This window comes from Giraffa tippelskirchi, chromosome 13, assembly GCF_054371585.1.
Source record: "Giraffa tippelskirchi isolate mGirTip1 chromosome 13, T2T-mGirTip1v1.2.pri, whole genome shotgun sequence".
NCBI classification, from domain to species: domain Eukaryota; kingdom Metazoa; phylum Chordata; class Mammalia; order Artiodactyla; family Giraffidae; genus Giraffa; species Giraffa tippelskirchi.
Window position 1 is genome coordinate 114,157,818 of NC_137287.1, and position 20,475 is coordinate 114,178,292.

General features: G+C 48.5%; 1 protein-coding gene and 1 long non-coding RNA gene across 4 annotated transcripts in view; both read right to left on the reverse strand.

The window, feature by feature from the left end:
* Window positions 1–20,475, reverse strand: part of JPH2 (junctophilin 2) — a 68,876-nt gene that overhangs the window by 19,121 nt on the left and 29,280 nt on the right. For 2 of the 3 annotated variants that reach the window (XR_014073140.1, XR_014073141.1), the window contains exons 3-4: window positions 11,841–12,375; window positions 7,221–7,785 (exon numbers count right to left, since the gene is read on the reverse strand). The exons of the other annotated variant lie outside the window; for it this stretch is intronic. The gene's annotated coding sequence lies outside the window, so the exon portion shown is untranslated. Of the gene's footprint in view, window positions 1–7,220; window positions 7,786–11,840; window positions 12,376–20,475 lie in introns of those variants that run through there. 3 annotated transcript variants of the gene reach the window in all.
* On the reverse strand, window positions 13,961–18,946 carry LOC145532306 (uncharacterized). The gene is made up of 2 exons (XR_014073151.1): window positions 14,860–18,946; window positions 13,961–14,073 (listed from the first exon to the last, which is right to left on the reverse strand). It is a non-coding gene; the product is annotated as an uncharacterized LOC145532306 (long non-coding RNA).

Genomic DNA, 20,475 nt, shown 5'->3' on the forward strand with positions numbered 1-20,475 from the left:
GCTGCCATGCTGGGAAAGCTTTCACAGCAAGGAACTGAAGGCAGCCTCCCACCAACATCAGTGAGAAGCCAAGGGCCTCAGTTCAAAGGCCTACAAGGAACTGCATCCTCCTATAAACGACTGCATGAGGGTGGAGTGGATCCTTCCCCAGTGGGGCCTTCAGATGGGACCACAGCCCCGACAACAGCAGCCTCATGGGAGACCCTGAGCCAAAGGGCTCAGCTGAGCTGTGTCCTGATACCATACCCACAGAAACTGTGAGATAAGAAATATGTGCTGTTTTGTGCTGCTATGTTTGGGCATAAATTATTGTCCAGTGATAGACAACTAATACAACTGGGATCATAATACCTACTTCAAAGGGTTGTTACGAAAATTAAAGGAATTAATATACAGAAAGGGCTTAGAACAGTGCCTCGCATACAGTGTCTACTATAGTAGTGTTATACGATAGTAGTATGAAAGTGTTAGCTTTCACTATTATACATTTCTCACTTACATAATTGTTCGTGTTTCCACATATTCATGTTTATCATTTCAGACCCCTCAACCTTTTTTCTTTTGAAATTTGACACCTACCTATTTTTAAAATATGTATTTACTTATGTATTTGGCTGCACCGGCTCTTAGTTGCAGCACGCAGGATCTAGTTTCCTGACCAGGGATTGAACCCGATACCAATCTGCATTGGCCCTCTGCATTGGCAGCACAGAGCCTTAGCCACTGGGCCACCAGGGAAGTCCCAACATCCATGTATTTTTGTGCTAGTGATTCCTCTTCTGGGAATCCGACCAACTGACATACTCAAGTTGTGCAAAATGACACCCATACAAGGGTATTTACTGCAATCCTGTTTGTAATAGCAAAATACTGGAAATGAAGCCAAAGCAAGAAGGGGGAACTAGTTGATTACCTGATGGTATAGTCAATACTTGTTGAGTACCTACTATGTGTCAACACTGTGCTCAGGCATTTGCATATATTATTTCATTTAATCCTCACAATACTCTCTAAAGTAGACATCACTATCAATTCCCATTTTACAAGTAAAAAATACTAAGGATGAGAGGGTTAGGTAACTTGTCCAACTAACACAGTCAATAAAGAAGGAAAGCCAAGAATTCCAGTGGTGTTAAACACACCCAAATAAGACAAAGGAAGCATGTGTTAGTGTCGGAGTCAGACAACCAAGGTTTCAAACCCCAGCTCCTTCACGTCCAAATTGTATGTCTTTTGCCAGGTCATGGAACCTCTCCAAGTCTCAGTTTCGCCATCTGTAACTCAGGTTAATCACTTTGCCAACAAAAGTCCATCTAGTCAAAGCTATGGTTTTTCCAGTAGTCATGTATAGATGTGAGAGTTGGACCATAAAGAAGGCTGAGTGCCAAAGAATTGATGCTTTCAAACTGTGCTGTTAGAGAAGACTCTTGAGAGTCCCTTGGACTGCAAGGAGATCAAATCAATCAATCCTAAAAGAATACTCAGTCCTTCCAATGAATATTCAGGGTTGATGCTGCAGCTGAAGCTCCAATACTTTGGCCACCTGATGAGAAGAGCTGACTCACTGGAAAAGACCATGATGCTGGGAAAGACTGAGGGCCAGAGGAGAAGAAGAAGACAGAGGATGAGATGGTAAGATAGCATCACCAACTCAGTGGACAAGAATCTGAGCAAACTCTAGCAGAGAATGAAGGACAGGGAGCCTGGTGCACTGCATGCAGTCCATGGGGTGGCAAAGAGTCAGACACAACTTAACCAGTGAACAACAACAACTCAGGTTAGTAATTGCACTTAGCTGCCACTAGAACTATACTGTGAGGATCAAGTGAACTGTGCTATGTGAAGTGTATATTCATTTGATCATGACAAGTATTTACTAAGCACCTACTACGTGCCACGTCCTGGGCTAGATCTAGGGGCACAACAATGAACAAAAGAAATTTACCTCCTAGAACTTACAGACTAGCCTAGCATGCGCATAGTGGAACCCCATAAATGGTAGCTGCTACTATTAGAGAGTTATTCTTCTTCCCCAGGGTTGGTCTTCCCACCTGGGTCTACTGGTGACCTGGGTCTGGGTGTGTTCTGCTTCCCCCACTGGCCACCCACCCCCCACTCCCCCGCCTCGGCTCACCCCTGCCACTCCCACCACCACCCCCAACCCCGGTGAGCCAGCCAGCAATGGCATCCCACAAGGCTCGAGTCAGCAGACATCTCCTGCCTAAATAAGGACAAGGCGCCCAGGAGAGCTCTCTGCAAGCTGGAGGAATGTGACAGCTGAGCCCGCCCGCCCAGCACCCTCCCCCGCCTCCGGCCCCTTCCCAGGTGTGGCATTCCAGTTTTTCCCAGAGCAGCCCCCAACGTCCCCGACCCCCCTCCCCCTGGCCCAGGCCACTCTGATAACTGCTAAGGGGCCTTCCGGAGGAATTCCAGGCAGCTCCATCTGCTCCTGGGGGCTGGCATCCCAGCTGCCACACGGAGAGGAAGAAACTGCAGTGGGGGGCCAACCCAGCCCCAGCCCTGGAAAATTGCATCCCTTGGTTCGAAAAGCATTTCCAGAGAGATTCTTTGGCCTCGGGCACTGTGTCAGGTGTGAGGGCCCCAGCGGAGATTCTGACCACACTGCTGTCTCCCCATCCCCACACCAGGCCCCAGCAGTCACAACGGCTCCTGGTAGGGTGGGGGTAGGGAGACACAGCTAGTCCAGAGCATGGGACCAGGGAAGACGTCTTCGAGAAGTTCTTGCTGAGGCAGGGGTTGAGCAGGGGAACTCTGGCACCAGATGACTGGAGTTCTCATCCTAGCCCTGCTTCTTGCTAGCTGTGCAGCCTTGAACAAGTTACCTAACCACTCTGTGCTTTCATTTCCCCATCTGTGAAATGGGAGAATAACAGCACCCACCTCAGAGTTGGGAGGACTAAATACACTGGTTTTGCAAAGTGCTCAGAGCAGCAAGGAGGAAGTCGTGTCCTCAGGATTTGTTTAGGGTGACCGGAGAGCCTACCATTTAAACCAGGGTGACTGAGGGAGAAAGCGGGAGCTGTTTATAATTTTACCCTGCGTGATCCAAGGCAATCTCGGGCACATGAGGCCACGTGGTTGTCCCAGACTTGACCACAACTAAGGTGCCAACTGTCACCGACAGCGACTCTATGTCATCTTTGTAAGCCAGCCCTGCAAGAGGTGAACAGCGTACCCAGCACACTGATCTGACCTTCAGATTTCCCAGGAGGAAGACACGTAAAACCGAAATTTGAGCTAGAGTCAAAGAAAAACATTAAGGATTTCAATGCATTAGTTAACAGATATTTATTGAGGTTTTTATGTGGGTCCATACCTGGGCCCTGGGGTGAAGGGGGAGGAGAAAGAAGCGTTAGAAGAAGCAAAATAAAGAAGTAAAGGATTCCATTCCCGGTGACCAGCCATAGTTGGTCAGATAATAAGAGAGGATTTGGGGACAGGATTCAAGATAGAAAAGACACCATCAAGGAGGGGTCAGGTCAAGGGTGGGCCCTAGGGATGTAACCATGGGAACAGATCAAATGCAGAGCAAAAGCAGAGAGGTGGGCAGGAAGGGGACCTCAGGCTTGGGAAGGGCATGTCGTGATGGCTAAGAACCAGGTCTTGGACCAGAATTGAGGGTCCAAGTTCCATTTCCACCCCTAAACGTGCTGGCTGACCCCTGGCAACTCACACGATCTACATCGCCTCACTTTCCACAGCAATAAAATGGAGCAAACGATACCTTCGCCCTTCAGGGTTGCCCAGATACCAAATGCAATGATGCCTGTGAAATTCTGTTCAGTTCACGGCACGTCGCAAACGGAGAACGTGTGCTCTACAAGGAAGGGGTTTTGTTTATTTTGTTCACTGATGAATCCCCAGCACCAAAAACAGGACCTGGCCCACAGTGGGTGCTTGATAAAAATTTGTTGAATGAATAAACAGCAGCCATTATCAATATTATTATCATAATTATTATGCAGTAAGAGGCCTGGCTGAGCTGAAGCAGAGGAAAGCAAAGGAGCTTTTTTACAGATGAGGAAACAGGCTGAGACAGGTGAAAGGATTTGCCTGAGGTTATACTCCTAGCAAGTCACAGAGCAGGATCTGGGTTCCTGGCCAGGGTCTTCAACCCTAACTCCTCCGTCCTCCTTGCCTGCCTATTTTCCGCCTGTCTTCTATAAGCATTCCCTGGGTGCCTACTAAGTGCAGGCATCTGACAACAACATCTGATAAAAAGAAACTTAAAACCAGAATTCTGGCCTTAAGGATCTTATAGACCAGTAGAGAAAATCTACAGGAAAATAATCTAGTTGAGAAAATTCAAGTTTTTTTTTTCTTCAAGATTTTTTTAATATGGACTATTTTTTAAAAATCTTTATTGCCTTTGTTACATTACGGTTTTTGTTTCCTGTTTTGGTTTTCTGACTGCCAGGCATGTAGGATCTTTAGCTCCCCGACCATGGATGGAACCTGCACTCCCTGTATTGAAAGGCGAAGTCTTAACCACTGGACCACCAGGGAAGTTCCAAGTTCAGGCTTTTTAAAACAGGGAGCCCAGAAGAGGAAGAGACATGGTAAACTTGCCTGCAGATGAGACCTCTGAGCTACAGTCTGAAACAGAAAGAGATGGAGAAATCAAGCCTGGCACTAAGCATGTACTGGAGGTGACCTAGGCAAGCTCTTGACAGGACACTGGTAGCTTGAGATCAGCCATAGCCGTCTTTACACCATGGGAACTGGCAAACTCCAGAAAGCAGAGTTCTCCAACTCCGTTCCCCACCCATCAGCCCCTCCAAGAGCTACTTAATCAGCACACCACTTCTCAAAACAGACATGAACTAGAAAAAAGTTAACAGCTTCAGCAGACTCAGATCCTTATGTCTTACCTCCTACCTGTACAATACCCGCCCCACTCCACCCCCGCCATCGCTTTGAAAAACACGTTATTAGCTCTCTTGACAAAAAGCTCCTAAATTTGCCATCTCCAAGCACAAAATCTCCCCTCCGCACTTATCACAGGGCAATTTCTGAGAGGGTCTTAGGCGGCGTCAGCGTATAAAACCTGCAATTTGCTCTGTGAATGAGTTGGGGAAGCGAAGGGGATCCCTCCACGCTGTGTATAGGCATCCTTTTTTCTCCCTGCGTGTAGTCCTGGGAAAATGACAAAGTCTTATTTTCAATTCTGAGTTATTTCCACGTCCATGTGAGCTGGTCAGATGGGAAAGAAAGAAGTGAGGAAAGGGTGGTCTAAACAGAGGGAAGTGTAGGAGTCAGAGCAAAGAAAGGTGTGTTTAAGACACACACACACAGTTTTCATGAAACTGAGAAAAGTAACCTGACAATGTCAAGAGTGATAGCAGTTCACCAAAACTGCTTTCCTCTGCTTCCTGAGCACAAGCCTGGACTATTTCCCAGCCTCCCTTGCAGGAAAGTGTGGCCACGGACCAGATGCTGGCCAGTGGAACGTGAGAAGACATGATGTGCCCTACTTCCTGGCCAATAAGAACCTGCCACTGCCTCTTTCAGTGCGTTTTTCCTTTTCATTGGCTTGAAGAAGAGTGTGATGATCTTGGAAGCCACGTGTGGAAGACAGCAGAGCCACAGGACGGGAGGAGACTGGGTCTTTGAATCACTGTGTGGAACAGAGCTGCCCACTGATAAGAGGACCCATTTTGGATTTTACATGAGTGAAAAATAAACTTGTGCTGGATGTGTTCTGTGTCTGTGCGTTTGTTGGTTTCCTACAAATGAAGGGATAGAAGCAGATGAGGAAAGACAGCAAAGGGACTCCTGCGCACCTTCTCTCCAGCCTGGAGGAGAGGGGGCTTCAGTTCCAGGGCTCCCCCAGCAAGCCTCAGCCAGGAGGTAAACCGTTTACCACTGGAGGCCAGAGTGAGAGCAGGACACCTCCTCTTCTTGGGCAAGATTCAGGAAGGTACTGTTAGCCTGAATGCCCATCCCTCTTTCCAAAGAGCCCCACAGGCCCATTAATGAGTCAGTCACTGCCGAGCACTTAATGAATGTCTACCGTGTATAATGCCTAAGCTTGGGCTCCTCCTGTCCACAACTCCAGGGTCCAGTTGCCCTTCTAAAGACCGGCTTTCCCTACCTTTCAGGCTCTGGAAAGAGGGAGAGGAGAAATCTTTCAGGCCAATGACTCGAAAACTTATTACTGACAGGACCAAAAACGATAGGTGGTACCAGGACATTCATCGGATAATACTGGTCCTTTAAAATTCAAAGTCAACCATTCTGAAGTCTTCAATAAGAAAGTCTCATTTCATGCTTATATATCTTTTTTTTTTTAATAAATATGTATTTATTTGGCAGCACCAGATCTTAGTTGCTGAATCTTCGATCTTTAGTTGCAGAACGCAGGATCTTTTTTTTAGTTATAGCATGTGGGATCAAGTTCCCTTACCAGGGGTCAAACCCAGGCCCCCTGCATTGGGAGCATGAAGTCTTAGCCACTGGACCACCAGAGAAGTCCCTTATGTATTCTTAATGAGTCTTATATTCCATTTTTTAACAGAGAGAGACCAAAGCAGCAAGTAGCCTTGATCTGAGCTCTTAGTAGGCAACCCCACTGGGGATGGTTGAATGATGTTTTGCTTCCTTGTATTTTTTTCTTTTTCTTGTGTATGTGTTGTTCTGGTGTTCTTGTGGCATTATTTGTTTTTGTTTTTTTTCCACTAACTCCTCTTTATGTAACACTGGATTTCTATTTATGGTAATGATCTAAAGATCCTTTATAAAAATAAGTTTCGGACTTCCCTGGTGGCGCAGTGGATGAGAATCCACCTGGCAATGCAGGGGGCACGGGTTCGATGCCTGGTCCGGGGAGATTCCACATGCCACCAAGCCACTGAGCCCGTGCTCTAGAGCCCACGAGCCACAACTCCTGAGCCACATGATGCAATTACTGAAACTACACGCTCTAGGGTCCACGAGCCACAACTAATGAACCCCTGTGCCGCAACTACTGAAGCCCATTCACCTAGAGCCTTTGCTCCGTAACAAGAGAAGCCTCCGAAATGAGAAGCCCACACATGACAGCGAAGAACAGTCCCCAGTCATCACAACTAGAGAAAGCTAGTAGGCTTCGTGAGGCTACGAAGACCCAGCGCAACCAAAGACAGGTAAATAAATAAAGCAATGTGTACGTGTCCAAAAAAATTAAAAATAAATAAATCTAGGCTTAGGAAGGTTAAGTGTTTTCTTTTTTTTTTAATAGTAAATAGCAACCCAAAGGGTATATGGCCATGGTTCAGCTTGGAAAGGCACATCAGTGAACGGCATTTGGGAAACCCCGCCTTACCCCCCCAGGGTCACACCTCTGGGCCTTTGCTCATGCTGGTCCCTCTGCCTGCTCTTCCATGCGGACCTCACTAGGCTCCTGTGGCCTTGGTCCAGGCTGAAGTCATCTCCCAAAGAAGCCACAGTAACAATGGGCACATGGCTGGAGCGTGGGAAAGGCCAAGCCAAACAGGCAAACCTGGTTGGCTGTGTCCCCTCAAAACAAGACAAAGACAGTTCAGCGCCCTAGGACATGGAGATCAGTGGGGAGCAGGGACTTGCCCAGGGTCATTCAGCAGGTTGGGGAAGAGGCTGTCTCACCCTCACACATGTGGATGGGAGGATAGAATGGCACCACCACGAGAGAGACTTTGACCAGTAACTGTATTTGGGGACGTGGGTTTGGGTGGACTCCGGGAGTTGGTGAAGGACAGGGAGGCCTGGCGTGCTGCGGTTCATGGGGTCGCAAAGAGTCGGACACGACTGAGCGACTGAACTGAACTGAACTGTACTTGGGGAAATTTATTCTAGACATATACTGATCCACGGGTGAAATGATGAATGTACAGCTTTATCTCGCAGAGCAAAATTCTGGAAACTACCTAAACAATCCGTGCAACAACAGGGGCTTGATTCAACAAACGATGATTCAGCTATACAATGAAATACTATGCAGGAGTTAAAGCGGATAAAGTTCTTTATTTAGAAAGATCAGGAAAGCTCTCTGATATATAAACACAGCAAAGAGAAAAAAGCAAGGTTCAGGGCTTCCCTGGTGGCTCAGTGGTAAAGATTCTACCTGCCAATGCAGGAGACACGGGTTCGACCCCCAATCCAGGAAGATCCCACATGCCACAGAGCACTGGCCTGTGACCTGCAACCAATGAGCCTGTGCTCTAGAGCCCTGGGAACTGAAGCTACTGAGCTCATGAGCTGCAACTGCTGAAGCCCCACACCCTGGAGCCTGTGCTCCGCAATGGAGAAGCCACCTCAATGAGAAGCCTGTGCCTGGCAAACAGAGAGTAGCCCCCACTTGCCACAACTAAAGAAAAACCCAAGCAACATCAAGGACCGAGCACAACCAAAAATAAATAAATGAATAAATAAATAAAATTATATTACACAGAAGAAAAGGTTCAGACAAGTATGTATAATATGCTGCTTCTGGGGGCAGAGAGAGCAAAACGGAAACCTATTTGCTCCTAGTAGATGGAACCACGGGACACTGCCATTTTGCAGGTCAAATGAAGCTCTACCTTAATAGAGTAACTCTGGAAGGAAAAGAAAAAACGGCAAATAACATCTGACCAGGGAGTGTGGAGCAAGCAACCAGAGGATGACAAGGGAAGAAGAGAGACTTTACATTTTTGTCTAAATGTGGGGTCTTGAACCACATGAGTGTACAACCAATTAAAAATACAAAAGAATGAATAATGAGGGCTCCAGGGCCAACTTTTCTGGCATGGAGAGCTTGTGTCTATATCCACGCCAGATGGGGTGCTCAGGAAAGAACTATGTACATCTGACACCCGGTGGGGGTGGGGGCTATCCCAGGGGAGCCTCTGACAAATTCCCACCTACAGGACTTGCTCGGTGACATTTCTGAGCCTACCTGTTGGGTCAGAGCTCAGGGGCCCCCAGCCTTGGCCAGGCTTCTGGCAAGGCTGCCGCCAGTCCTGTGGGGTCACGGGGTTGGCAGCAGGCTGCCGTGATCTTGGGGTGATACCCCCTTCCCAGATAGGGCTGCACGGAGTCGAGGCTGATGGGAAGAGCGCTGGGTCAGTCACGCGATCGCCCTCACCAGGGATGCGGCTTGGCCAAAGGTGGCTTTAGAGATGGATCCCCCGTCCAGCCCCTCCCCAGACTGTGGCCCCACTCCACACCCCTCCTGGAGATGGGAGGAGAACGGCTGTCCCCGGTCTGGGCTGCTCTCTGGTTCCTCATTCAACAACACCCAAAGGAATCACTGAAGAGGAAGCCTAGTTATAATAACGACAACTGCCGCTACTGAGTGACGCCTGTGTGCCAGGCACTGGGGCCAGGGTGCATGCATGCTCAGTCACTTCAGTCGTGTCCAACTCTTTGCAACCCCTTGGACTGTAGCCCACTGTCCACGGGGATTCTCCAGGCAAAAATACTGGAGTGGGTTGCCATGTCCTCCTCCAGGGGATCTTCCCGACACAGGGATCCAACCTGCATCTCTTATGTCTCCTGCATCGGCAGGCAGGTTCTTTACCACTAGCAGCATTTGGGAAACCTGTGGCTAGTACTTGACATCAACCATCTCATTCTAGCCTCACAACGCCCTCGTTGGGAAGCTGCCACCATACTACAAGGCCGGGAAAACTGAGGCTCAAGAAGAGTGACCCGCTGAATGAAGCAGTGTCATCTGACCCCAGAATCCGTGCTCCTAAACACTAAAGGATGTCTTGTGCCTCTGTTTCTCCACCTGGGAAAGTGGAAAAAGCAACAAGGCTTGTAAACAGGGGCCGAGAAAAGGGGCTGGAGATGTTTAGACCAGAGAAGACTCTCGAAGGTGTTAAGATCACAATCTTTGCATCTTCCCAGGGATGTCCGGGGCAGGCACTGCTAATCGCTCACCAAATATCCATTCTTCCCCTTCTTTCCTTCTAACAGAAGTGTAACCTTGCTCAGGGAAGCAATGTGTCCAGCTAAAAATATTCACCTTCCCAGATCCCTTGCATTCAGGGAAGGCCACGTGACCCACTCTGCAGAAGGAGATGTGAGTCCCCAGTGAGCTTCTTTCTCCATCAAGAGACGCTGGTGCATTCTGCTCCTGGATATGAAGGTGAAGCTAGGGGTGCCGTGGCCACCTCTGAGTACAAGGCCAGAAACCACCTTCTAAGGAGAGCAGGAGGGAAAGACAGAGGGAGGTGGGCCCCCAGGGCGTCTTGGAGCTGCCATGTCAGCCTTGCACTGCCTCTCTGGTCTTCTTCTGGGAGAAGATAAATCGAGTGCTTAAGACAAGTACTGCTACCTGCAGCTGAACACGTTTCTAATCCACACAGTCCCCAATGGCAGGACTGGGACCAACGAACTGAAGTGACAGAGAAGCAGAGCGTCCTCCTGGTTTGAGCCAATCTTAAAGCCAAAGCTGTACAAAGTTGGCCTGGACTGGCTCAAGAGGAGCGGGTTTCCTACACCTGGAGACACAGAGGCAGTGACCAAAGGGCCGTTTGGCAAGGATGATGGGCAAGGCATTCTGACATTGCCTGGGGCTGGACCAAATGGCCTTGCATGCTTTAATCATGCCCACTTTCAGAGGTGAAGAAAGGACCCCAGGATGTGTGCCCAGCCATGTGTGGGCCAGATTGCTGCCCTGCAGTGACCTGAAAGGCCCCACCCAGGCTGTGTCTACACTTTCAACAATGAGGGCAACAGTCTACATCTGTGCTGTCCTAGCCAGTAGCCAGGGGGCCCTTGACATGTGGCTACCGAGACTGAAGAATGGCACTTTCATTCCAATTTACTGCCATTTAAATTGCCACACATGCAAGAACAGAGCCACAGGTATAGAGAATGGACTTGCGGACACGGCAGGGGAAGGAGAGGGGAGGACAAATTGAGAGAGCAGCGTTGACATATGTACACTGCTGGCTAAGTCGTGTCCTACTCTCTGCGAGCCCATGGTCTGTAGCCCGCCAGGCTCCTCTGTCCATGGGGTTCTCCAAGCAAGAATACTGGAGTGGGTTGCCATTTCCTTCTCCAGGGTATCTTCCCAACCCAGGGATCAAACCCAGGTCTCCTGCATTGTAGGCAGATTCTTTACCCTCTGAGCCACCTGGGAAGCCCATATATATAGACACTAGCATGTGTAAAATAGAGAGCTAGTGGGAAGTTGCTGTATGACACAGGGAGCTCAGCTTTGTGCTCTGTGATGACTTAGAGGGATGAGATGGGGGTGGTGGTGAAAGAGAGGCTCAAGAGGGAGCGGATGTGTGTGTGTTGTGTGAGGGAGGGCATATTTGCATACACATAGCTGATCCCTGGTAGCTCAGCTGGTAAAGAATCCGCCTGCAATGCAGGAGACCCCGGTTCAATCCCTGGGTCGGGAAGATTCCCCTGGAGAAGGGATAGGCTACCCACTTCAGTATTCTTGGGCTTCCCTGGTGGCTCAGCTGGTAAAGAATCCACCTGCAATGTGGGAGACCTGGGTTGGATCCCTGGTTTGGGAAGATCTCCTGGAGAAGGGCATGGCAATCCACTCCAATATTCTCGCCTGGAGAATCCTCATGGACAGAGGAGCCTGGCGGGCTGCAGTCCATGGGGTCACGAAGAGTCAGAAAGGACTGAGCGACTAAGCACAGCACAGCATAGCTGATCCAAGGCTTCTCAGATGGCGCAAGTGGTAAAGAACCTGCCTAACAATACAGGAGACATAAGAAATGTGGGTTCGATCCCTGGGTCAAAAGGGTCCCCTGGAGAAGGGAATGGCTACCCACTCCAGTATTCTTGCCTGGAGAATCCCACGGACAGAGGAGACTGGTGGGTACATAGGGTCGCAAAGAGTCAGACACGACTGATGTGACTTAGCACATAGCTGATCCACGCTGTTGCACAGCAGAAACTAACACAACATTGTAAAGCAATTATCCTCAAATTCAAAATAAATAAATAAATTGCCACATGCGGCTAGTGGCCCCCACATTGGCAGAGTGACCTGTCCCCACCTCACCCCTGCGCTCTCCCCAGCCTCTTATACGATGGTTTTCTCTCGCTCCACATCAGTCACGCTGGTCTCCTTGCTGTTTGTCGAACATTTCAGGCACCTCCTAGCTCTGTCTTCTGCAGGGGTGCTCTTCCCCCAGGTGCCCCAATGGCTAATTGGTTCAACTCCTTCATGTCACGTATTTAGAAAGGCAACTTGCCCCCTCCCACATGCTCTAAAATTTATTTATTGTCTGTTGTGCTGTCTCCCCAGCTAGAATGTAACTCCATGCAGGCCAGGATCTTGAGGTTTTCCTCCCTAAGCCTCTACAACACTCCCTAGCACACAGTAGATTGTTGCTGTTCAGTCACTAAGTCGTATCCGACTCTTTGAGACCCCATGGACTGCAGCACGCCAGGCTTCCCTGTCCTTCACCCACTCCCTGAGTTTGCTCAAACTCATGTCCATTGAGTCAGTGATGCCATCCAACTATCTCATCCTCTGTCGTCCCCTTCTCCTCCTGCCATCAATCTTTCCCAGCATCAGGGTCTTTTCCAATGAGTCAGCTCTTCGCATCAGATGGCCAAAGTATTGGAGTTTCAGCCTCAACATCAGTCCTTCCGATGAATATTCAGAACTGATTTCCTTTAAGATTGACGGGTCTGATCTCCTTGCAGTCCAGGGGACTCTCAAGAGTCTTCCCCAGCACCACAGTTGGAAAGCATCAATTCTTCAGTGTTCAGCTTTCTTTATGGCCCAACTCTCACATCCATACATGACTACTTGAAAAACCATAGCTTTGACTATATGGACCTTTGTCAGCAAACTGATGTCTCTGCTTTTCAATACATATTTGCTGAATGTGATTGAAAGCTTAACTGGGTCAAATGGAGGGCGCCTCCCCTTTCGAGCTGTTGGAGACCTACCTATCAGTCAGTCAACAAGGCTTCCTGAGCCTCACTAAGTGCTGGATGTTGTACCGTTTTCTGGGACCTGGCAGTGAACACAGCTGACGAGGGTCCCCATGCTCTGGGAGTGGACAAAGCAGCAGAGAAGACAGAATGAGTCAGGACAATGGTGGGGGTGGCAGCTGAGGCCAGGGTGCACAGGAAACATGTAACAGGGAACCCACACTAGGAAAGAGCTCAGGGCTCCCCTGAAGAAGAAACAATTGAGCTGGGTGAAGTCTGATACATGAGAAGGTGTTAGCAAGATCAAGAGTAAGGGAAAAGCATTTTAGGCACGTGGAACATAATGTGCAAAGGAGCAAGGGCAGGAAAGAGCACGGCCCTTTGGAGGAACTGAGGCTGGAGGTGGTGGATGGGGAGAGTGGTGTGAGATGGGGTTGGTGGGGGTGAGCTTGAGCCAGACAGGAAGGGTCTTGGGGGCCAAAGCAAGGAATCTGAAATTTCTCCAAAGGGCAGACACCTGTGATGCCCACACCACACCCCCTCAGTCTAACCCCCAGTTTCACCCATAGCTTTTTGGGACAGCTCCATGCACAGGAGGATGCCCCTGGCATGGCCAGTGTCCCACCCGGGCTTTCTGCCCAGAGCCTGCCCTCAATGCTGCAAGAGAGAGGCCCTTTCAACCCACCCCAAATGCAAGCACACCCGAAAGGACAGGGGATTTATGCCCCCAGAGAAATCTGCCGTGAATGCAGACTGGAGCCAGAGGATAAGGCTTTGCCCACCTACCCTTCCCCCATTCTCCAGGGGCACAGTCTCACGAGTGTTCTGTACTGAGGTCCCCATCCAACCCACTTCCTGTGGCTGCCTCTGTGCCTCCATGACACACATTTATATTCGCTTTTCCTTCTTCCCTCTCTCTGCCCACCTACTTCCTCTCACCTCCTCCTTCCTGGCTTCACTTCCCAAATCCACTTCCTGCACCCAAATCCTCGTTTCAGGCTCTGCTTTCAGGGGAAACCAAACTGAAGACTCCATGAAAGTTTTGCTCATACGAGTGATACGTATGGTCAGGCTTACATTTTATTTATTTTTTTTACTTTTTGGCGGCACCACACTGCATGCCAGATCTTAGTTCCCCAAACAGGGATCGAACCTGTACCCCTTGCAGTGGCAGCCTGGAGTTTTTAACCACTGGACCACCAGGGAAGTCCCCAGGTCTACATTTTAAAATCTCACTCCAGCTGCTGATCAGAGTCTCGGGCAGGAAGAAGACTGAAGAGCTGATGAGGGGCCCTTACAGTGGGGCAGTGAGAGGCGCTGGTGGCCAGTTTGAGGATGCAGACACCAAGGGGCCCTTGGATGCCCCTCAGGCCGAGAAGCTCAGCAACCAGGCAGGGTGATGGACACTTGGCCCCCGCCTGCCTGTCTGTGAGAACCAGGCTCGCCAATTTCCATCCTGCAAGCCCGCCCTGGCTCTGGAGACCTGTGGCAAAAAGATGCTATTTTTAGAGAGCTGGGTGTTTACTTGAAGGATTTGAAGACTGGGCTTTATTTTTAACTGCTCTCCCAATGGCAGGGACCCACTGGTGTGGACTTAGGAAGTCAAGTGGAAGTTGGACTGGGCTTTGGAAACCCAGGGGAGTGAAACAGCCTGCGCTTGGGGAAGGATGAAGCTTGGAGGAAATGCCACTTGCCTCTCTGAGTTCCACTCGCCTGACTCTCTGGGTAAGAAGAATGATGATAAAGCTGGCCAGGACATCTCTTTACCGAACACCGAGACTGCATAAAATCCTCTACACACGTCATCTCATTTAGTCCTCATCACAACGTGGGAGGCCAGGCTGTTAACTGTTCCCATTCTGCAGATGAGGGAAGTGAGGCTCAGGCAGGACAAAGGACATAAGGTCTGCAAGAAACAGAGTGGGGGACTTCCCTGGTGGTCCAGTGGTTAAGAATAGGCCTTGCAATGCAGGGGACGCTGGTTCAATCCTTGGTCGGGGAACTAAGATCCCACATCAGGGAATTAAGATCCCACATGCTGCGGGGCAACTAAGCCCTTGTGCCACAATGAAGACTCAGCACAGCCAGAAAAAAAAAAAAGAGAGAGAGAGAGAGAAACAGAGCAGGATTCGAACCTCAATTTCTTCACCTCCCCAGGCTTTCAACTGCTCTGCCATACAAAAGGCTGGCTGGCCGGGCACCATGGTCAAGGCACGGAATATCAGACTGGTGGGATAGGAACCTGAACTGTTAGCACTCAAAGACTTTTTCTTCCAACAGTGCATAGGAGGGTAGAGTCCAGATCAGAAAATCTGAAGCCTTGTTGTATCAGTTACTTGGGGACTTTGGGCTAGTTTCCTCATCAGTGAAATGGGTCACTATAATAAATAGCACTTCCCTCATGAGGACTTGGCTCCGTCCTGGTGGCTCAGACAGTAAAGAATCTGCCTGCAATGAGGGAGACCCAGGTTCGATCCCTGGGTCGGGAAGATCTCCTGAAGAAGGAAATGGCAACCCACTTCAGTATTCTTGCTTAGAGAATTTCATGGACAGAGGAGCCTGGGGGGCTACAGTCCATGGAGTCACAAAGAGTTGGACACAACTGACCGACTAACACTTTCATGAAGATTAAATGAAATGATGCGTATAAAAGGGAACTAGCACAGAGCCCGGTACCCAGTGGTCAGAACATGGCCCTGACCTGTGCCCAGCCCCATCCTAAGGGCTTGATCTTCTCATGTGCCCAAGGCTGGTCCTCTCATGATCCCCATCTTAGAGATGAAGAAATGGAGGGACAGAGGGACTTCCCTGGTGGTCCAGTGGCTAAGACTCCACACTCTCAATGCAGGGGGCCTGGGCTCGATCCTTGGTCAGGGAACTAGATTCCACATGCCACAATTAAGATCTACTGTGGCCAAATGAATAAAATAAGTAACTATAATTGTAAAAACTTTAAAAACAGAAATGGAGAGACAAAGTTTAGAGGGACGTCACTTGCCCATAAGGCCATCAAGTGTCCAGGACTAGATACAGGCAGCCCAGACCCGAGTCTGAGCCCTCAAGCACTTGGCCCTGTGGCCGCCACTATTATTTTCACCGTTACTGTTATTCCAACACCCTGTGTCCAGGCCCTTCCAGTGATGCCCCGAGTCCCTGGAGCTGCTGCAGCCTGGCTCAGGTGCCACCATCAGGGCCAAGCACTGGCTTCACAGGGTTGGACCTTCTACTGGGACATGGGGAAACCCTGGCATTGGAAGAAAAAGGGAATCTTTCTCCCCAAAGTGCAGGCTGTTGGCCTGTCTGTTCTCTGACTGCTATTTAGGCTGGACTATCAAGCTGGAAAGGTTCCAGAGCCACACTGAACCACAGTTTATAGGGCCAGGGGTGGGGGAGATAAAATGTTCTTTTCCACCTCCCAGAGCCCTGTCCTCTTCCTGGTCAATCTATTAAACATGACCCAGAAACCAAGTGAGGTTTCACAAGAGCCCCCCACATTCTGTCCTCCAGCCATGCTCTTCTCTCTGGGTCACTGCCCCTTTCGAGGCCTCAGTTTCTCCATCTGCTAAATGAACACATTTGGCAGCATCCTCTGACCAGCTTTGCCTGAGGACTGATGGGAGTGATGCTGAGTGTTTTCTCTGCACCTCCACTCTCCAAGCTCCAAAGGCCTGGCTCCCCCAAACACTCTGCCCTACAACCTGAACTGCTGCCAGGGACCCAGGCAATCTCTTCTCTCTCCCTAGACCACTGGGCTCAGAGGCCTTAGAGTCACAGCTGCCTCGTGTATATCATGAGAATCCAGCTCTGACAACTCAGGAAATTCCATTCATCCTGGGCTTCAGTCTCTGGGAGCAAGGGGATTTTGTCCATCTGGCATTTCTCGGAAGAGGGATAGGATGGGGGGCAGGAATCCAGGGTTTGGGGCCATTCCAACATGTCGAAGCCACCCCCTGGGCATTTAATCCTCCCTGATGGAACCCCATATCCAGGAATCTCTGGAGGTCAGCTTGAAATAGAACAAGGGAGAATTTCTGCTTCTGTGGGCCTGGGCAAGTTGACAGGGACCACTGGATTCATGGAACACCTGATTATCCTCAAACAATTTGGCAAAGATGCAAAAGACTGATAATCATGGTGTTGACGATGGTGTGAGGAAAATACCCTCTTATACATTGTTGGGGTGGGTTATAAATTTGGTGCAACCCTTTTTGGAGACGAACTGGGATTCTGATAATAATTAAAACACACATTCTTTTTGACTCAGCAATTCCCCATAGGAATTTAACCCATAAAAGTACATCTGTGCAAGCAAGGATGACAGGCAGAGACATGGGAGCATCCCAGCAGGCTAACAACTTGGCACGCCTTGCAACGATTACTCTTAAATATCTTTTAAACATATATGGGGAGGGGACAGTGGGACCTTAGATAGGGGTGTTTTGGATTTTTTTCTTGTTTGTGTTAATCCATTCTAGGGTACCATAGACCTTTTCAGGGGAGAGACCACTAAATTTACATTTTAACCATGAATATCAAGAGTCAGTCCCTTGCAAAGACCTGGGCTAATGGCCTTATATTTCCAACGTATTTGAATGATGCCTGAGTAGCCCTGATAGGATAGGGTACCTGGCTGAGCCATCCCTTTAACCAGATCCATGAGCAAGAACATGGGTCCAGGGATGTTCACTGCAGCCTTGTTTGTAATTGTGAAAACATGAAATGCTTTCAATCTCTGTTGGGAGAGATCTGGTTAAATAAACCATGCTGCATCCAAACTGTGGAATATTATGCAGTTGTGAAAAAGGTGAAGGCAGTATGTACATAAAATGAAGAGATCTCAAAACATATTAAGTTTAAAAGCAAAATGAAGAATATTATGTAGGTAGTTTGGTTGTGGAAAATAAAAACAAAAAATCACAAACCAGAATAGGTAAACGGAATGATGCTGTGAGGGAAGTGTTAACAATGGCTACTTTAAAGGTACAATCAAAATGGAAGTAGAAAAGAGGTTTTATTACTTTTTATCTTCTATCATTCTGAATTTCCTTACATTTCAGCAAGTATGCTGTTCTGAACAATGTAAAAAAAAAAAAAAAGAAGAAAGAGAGAAATTACTGTATCTGAAGTAGCAGAAACTGTCCTAGGTAAGAACACAGACTCTGGAGCCAGAATTATAGATCTATCACTTACTACCTATGTGACCTGGAGTATGTTCTAACAGTCTCTATGTGCCACAGTTAGAATTAGATGAGTGGATTTAGCTGAGCATTTAGAACAGTGCCTGCTGCATAGTAAGTTCCAAACTCCTTAACCCAGCATTCAAAGCCGTCCTCACCTGGCCCTCGGCTGCCTTCCCAGCCTCATCTCTAATCTCTTTCCCCACCGACGGCACCCCTGCCAGTGACTCATGGCTCCCCAAAATAACCCACACACATTCCTACCTCCGTGGCTTTACCTGGAATGACCTTTCTCTCCCTCTTCTCCACCTGGCAAACTCCTAAGCAGACTTACCCACAACCTGCAGGGAATCTCCCAGACCACCTCTGGGGCAAGGACAGAGTAGTTACTCTTTGTTCCTCTAACACACCACTGATCATGTCAAATTGCAGCCTGTCTTGTCCACTAGGCTGTGAGTCCCCAGAGGATGCTAGCCATGCTGATCCTTTGGGTGTCCAGTGTCCCAGGACAAGCGTGGCCCAGAGTAAGTGCTAATCAACATTTCTGAAAGAAAATCAGCTAAAGGTTAGGTCATGGTTAAGGCCATTCTAGAACCAGATCTCTTGGCTCTGGGGTCTCAACCCCAGCTCTGCCATTACTCAGAGGAATGACCTTGTTTGAGATACTCAATTTGTCTGTGCCTCAGTTTCCTCATCAGTAAAATGGGAACAATAGTACCTTCCTCATAGGGTTGTTCTGAGGATTGTGTTAATATAACTAAGGTACTTAGAATCCTTCTGACTCCTAGAAATAAGAACTACACGGATCCTTGTTAAATAAAAATTAAATAAACAGGTGCAAACATGGGCAAACTCAGGCCTAGTCCAAGGCCAGCCCCTCTTCCCAGGATGGTCTTCACATCCGGGAGGTGCTGGAAATGAGCGCTGGCAGATGTGAAATCACAGCTTGAAACAGCACCAGGACTTCCCTGGGGGGTCTAGTGGTTAGGAATCGCCTGCCAAGGCAGGGAACGTGGATTTGATCCATGGTCTGGGAAGACCCTATGTGCCACCAGACAATTAGGCCCATTAGCTACAACTACTGAGCCCGCACTCTGCAACAAGAGAAACCACCACACTGAGCCCGCTCACTGCAACTAGAGAAAGCCTGTGAGCAGCAACGATGACCCGGTGCAGCCAAAACTAAATCAATAAATAAAAACTCTTCATAAAAAAAAGTAAAGAAATAGCACCAGACCCATTCTTTTTGTTAGTCAAGGACCAACCTTCGTCAGGTGCCTACAGATCTCTCACATCTGTCGATCTCTAGCCATTCTCTCTTTTCAGCAAAAAGGGACGAGACTTCAGGCTTAGCATCTTTGCCCTTAATAGATTGACCTCAGACTTGAATAGCATTCTGTTTTCAGAACCTCCCATGATATGGGTCTCTCATTTTCAACAGTGTTCCAAAGTCTTCCTTTTCAGTAAGTGTACATATTTTAAAGTAAGTTGATTTAAAGACAGAGATTAAATTGGAAAGGTCCATATAGTCAAGCTATGGTTTTTCCAGTAGTCATGTATGGATGTGAGAGTTGGATCATAAAGAAAGCTGAGCATCGAAGAATTGATGCTTTTGAACTGTGGTTTTGGAGAAGACTCTTGAGAGTCCCTTGGACTGCAAGGAGATCAAACCAGTCAATCCTAAAGGAAATCAACCCTGAATATTCATTGGAAGGACTGATGCTGACACAGAAACTCCAATACTTTGGCCACCTGATGTGACGAACTGACTCATTAGAAAAGACCCCGATGCTGGGAAAGATTGAAGGTGGAAGGAGAAGGGGACGACAGAGGATGAGACGGTTAGATGGCATCGCTGACTTGATGGACATGAGTTTGAGCAAGCTCCAGGAGTTGGTGATGGACAGGAAAGCCTGGTGTGCTGCAGTCCATGGGGTCACGAAGAGTCAAGACACCACTGAGTGACTGAAATGACTGACTGAGATTGGAAAACAGAGGTGATACGTGACGTAGCAAAAATTGGGACTGTGGCCTGCAAAAGATACAAGCCTGGGAAATTGTTGTTGGGACTGTGAGAAAAGACAGGCTTCCCTCCAGCTGATATTAATATCATTCTCAAGGGAGACTCAGATCGGTACAGAATGACTCGTTATAACACAATTTATTGTTAACAGCGTACACCTCCTTGCAAGCCTTCAAAGCAAAGGCCCTTTACATGGGCTACCTCTTTTATCCTCTGCAACAATACTTTGAAAGAGAATTAATGTGATTCCCAGTTGACTGAAATGGAAAGCGAGGCATAGAGAGGTGAGGTAACTTGCTTAAGATCACACGGTTTGTAAGAAGCTGAACCCAGATTCAAACCTGGATTGTCCAATGTCATAGCCAAGCTCTTGGCTCTAAGCTTGCCAAGCTC